This window comes from Euprymna scolopes, chromosome 41, assembly GCF_053919585.1.
Source record: "Euprymna scolopes isolate OS-2025 chromosome 41, ASM5391958v1, whole genome shotgun sequence".
NCBI lineage: Eukaryota > Metazoa > Mollusca > Cephalopoda > Sepiida > Sepiolidae > Euprymna > Euprymna scolopes.
Genome location: NC_136522.1, coordinates 33,457,631 through 33,461,556, shown reverse-complemented (window position 1 = coordinate 33,461,556; position 3,926 = coordinate 33,457,631). Strand labels below are relative to the sequence as shown.

The window sequence follows — 3,926 nt, the reverse complement described above, 5'->3', positions numbered from 1 at the left end:
AGATCTACTGGGTCCGTCAGCCCTGAGAGGGTTTTCTCCGCGCCTAGGTTCTAATCCAGGTATTTCTGCGACCCCGCGTTGTTAGTGTTACTGGGTTAGTTTGTTGGGGATTATATCTACTGATTAGTTACACTCCTCAAAGTGATTTAGGGACATGCTATTTACTTGTTAATGGATAAAGGGGGTGGGTGAAGTTCATGCAGTGTAAGCGTCTATGTTTGTAAGAGGGCTTGTTAGGGAGGAGATAATGTGATTTTAGTCGTACCCTTTTTTTTTAATTTTATTAATGTTAGCTTAGGTCTAGTATAGTGTTACAGTATGAGTAGGTATTAAGAATTGAGCTACGAGTTGTGCCCGAGCTATTTTAGATGATAGGAGGGTTAAGATGTAAGTGTAATATAGCATGGATAAGACAGCAAGTATTGAGTCATGCGTAATTAGGTGAATAGATATATATGGGCAGGTTTTCAGTAGGTGCGAATAGAGTTGGAGTTGTAGGTATTTTTTAGTAAGAGTCATGGGGCGTTTTGCATAACAAGGAGTGTCGTTTCAATATCGTAATTAATCGTTGCAAAACTCGAGACAGTTGTGTAGTGCATATCGCTTTGTTTCTGGGTACTTTGGCTGTTAAGTACCTGCCTTTGTGTGCATAGGCTGTTAAGTCCCTTACTGGATAGGAATGAGCTGTAATGCATGCCTTAGAGGTAGAAATGTATAGATGTTTAGTGATGGTTATTAAAACAGTTTGCATGTGAGGGATTAGGGGCTGGAAGTTAGCGATTCAACTACAGATGCGGAGCACCGGAGCAATGTGGGAGTTTAGTGGCGGATAGGTTGGAAGGAGTAGATTGTTAGCGTTCAAGAGCAGAGGGGTTATTTATTTACAGATGGATTTCCATTAGGATTTTTGAGTTACAGGTAAGGTTTAGTCTGAAGAAGGGAGGAAATTTTTTTTTTTTTTTTTTTTTTTTTTTTTTATGCATGCAGGTAAGACAAACGCAATCGTCTTGGAGGTAAAATGTATAGGATTTCGTAGCTAGCTATTGGGTTTTTCCCTCCCAGTTATAGGGACAGCTAATTCGTTGGGATTTGGGATTGTAGTCATTAAGGTCAGGCGCAGAGTGTTGCATCTATTCAGAAAATTAGCCCTAGTATCACAGCTGGGATTATGTGTATTGCAGTTAAAAATATAGTGCCAGTCAAATTATGAGCCACGTGCAGTGGTTTGGTATGGTATGGGTATCATGGAGGACACTTACATACAAGCAAGCGTACGGTGATTGCATATATTAAGTATACTACTTAAATAAAGTTCTTCTGCCTTCTATAGTAGTAAGAAAGTTGGTCCTAGCTCTGTTCTGGCAACTACATGTCAGAGTTTTTGCTTTCTGTATTTTCTCTTACATTGTTTCTTTTTTATACTTGTGAATCAATTGAGTGAATATTTCAAATCAGTTCTTTCAACCTTTTTTCAGCTCATAAATCATTATCTGCCTCCAATACTTCTATTGTGTTTCTCAAATCTAATAAAGTTAAGTGTTTTGAGTTGTAAGCTATTTTAGTTTTAGAAGAGAAACGTTTCAAACAAAATGGTAACATCAATCCAAAGAAGCTTTGAATTGTAAAAGCTTGCTGACAAACAAGTTTCCTGTTAGCCAATTGTTTGCAGACAAAGAACAAAATTCCTTCTTGTGTGGACACAAAAATTCCTGTATGAGAATTCTAAAAGGTCCAGTATATTTTACGGAGTGATTTTGGTTCCTGACTGGTCGATAGCAGAGCATTGTTCCATTTGACTGGCCAGTTTCTGTCACCCCTGTATATAAATAGAACATTCCAAGTTTTTATAAGCCTACCCTCATATCAAAAATAGTGCAATACTCCTCCCTTTTTTTTGGTATAGTGAGAAAGTCTTTTTAGATTCAATTTTGTTTAAAAAAAAAATGTAAAAATAAAAACATGAAAATCATTTTAATTTTGTTCAAATGTCAGAAAGTGCATTGCCTGAAAAAACAAGGCCGATAGCCATTAGTCACGTGCTCTCATGCAATGAATGAAAGCGTGAATGTAGGATTAACATGAAATTCTTGAAGATAAACTAAGATGACCGAAAAATGGGTTGAAATGACTTAGAATAACTTTAATGAACTTAAGGATGAATTGAATGACCTTAAGAATGACTTGAATGCTTAAAAAATAACTGGAATCCTTCAAAAACAACTTGAATGATCTGGAGAATGACTTGAATGGCTTTGAGACTGACTGGTTGTAAAGTGGGTGATCATTAATTTTAAATTAATACAGAAAAGTGATCCCCCACTTTATATCACAAAGTTACAAACATAAGTACAGCATGTAGTAAGAACAGATACTATACTTTGATCTTGGCCAAAAGGCCAAGAAAAGCTTAAAAACCTAAAAGCATCTATTAAGAACCAAAAAGGCCAAGCACAAAAGTGTTACGGACCGACCGACCGACAGAGTGACTTAGAGTCACTTGCACGCAACTAATAAAAAATTAATTTTATTTTATGCATACTTTAAAAAGTGAGCATGTAAAAGAAAAAAAAGCTGTTTTAATTTTGTTCAATAAAATATATATATAATAAATCATTCAACCACTACCGTGGTTGAATATATGCTTAAGTCCGAAATTGAATGGATCGAGACACATTCAAACCCCCACCACTAATTCCGTTCGCAACCAAATTTCAAACAGGTTATATAGTTGGATAGAACATCTCATTAGCTACATTTTGAAAAAAAGATTTCGAAAATTAGTTCAGTAGAAAAAAAGTTACAACAAAATATGCGGGTTCACAAACAGGAGAGTAAGTACATAAGTGACTAACGCTTTTTTTTTATTTTGCATCACTTTTTTTTGTATATAAATATTTTTACTGCGATTTTGCCAATATGACATGTTAGCATAACGGTTAGAGTATCGGGGGTTGGTGGAAAGATTTTAGGTTCAATCCCGTGTATCGTTTTTTTTTATAATTAAAAAACCGAACTTTTTTTTAATAACTAATTTTTTTTAACTCTCCTTATGATTTTATAGCAAAAAATGGTGAATTTATCGATTAAAAATATTAGTGAATTCTATGATATACATATTCTTTGAATGAACTCAAATTTTTCGTTATCACATTTGATGAAAAATGTAGTCCCATTTTGGCAATGCGTCTGACCAATGATGCTTTTGAACCCGTGACCAGCACTGCGATGTCATCAGCATCAGCCTGGGCATAAATATTCCTATTTTTAAACTCCTTTAAAAGAGGATTCAGCATACAGTTCCATAGTAAAGGTGATAAAATCCCACTTTGGGGGTTTCATTTAACTACTTCCCTTTTAACAGTTGCCCTCAGTAGTTCTACTTGAACTATTCTGTGTCTCATCATATACTCAATCCATCGGATGAGTACTGGTGGCACATTGAGTTCTCGTAGCGACTTGAACATACTACTGAAGGGTATGTTGTCAAAAGCTCCAACGATATCTAAAGAGACACCAAGTGCAATCTTCTTTTTTGTTAGTTTACGCTCTATACAGATCACGAATTCATGAACCGCAGTCTCGGTAGAGACCCTGGCTCGGAACTACTGTGATTGAATGATAAATGATATTGCATAAATGTGTGTTTGAGAGCTAATTTTTTTGACAATCATTAATAAATATTATAAATTTATATATTAATACAATCGCAATGCCTGGAAAAATCATGGATTATATGGAAAAATACGCGCATGAAAAGTAATATTCTTAAGATTTTATTAAACCTGGAAAAGTAAAGGACAAGAAATTCAACCTGGAAAAGTAAAGAACAAGATATTCTAGTAAAGTAAAAAATAAGAATTTTTTAGACTTAAAATATTGCAGCTAAAAATAAAATTTGAATAGTGATAAATATTTTATTTATTATT

At 34.6% G+C, this 3,926-nt stretch overlaps 1 pseudogene; it reads right to left on the bottom strand.

Annotated features, from left to right (window-relative positions):
• Positions 1-2,272: 2,272 nt before the first annotated feature.
• On the bottom strand, positions 2,273-2,408 carry LOC145266771 (U2 spliceosomal RNA; annotated as a pseudogene).
• Positions 2,409-3,926: the final 1,518 nt, after the last annotated feature.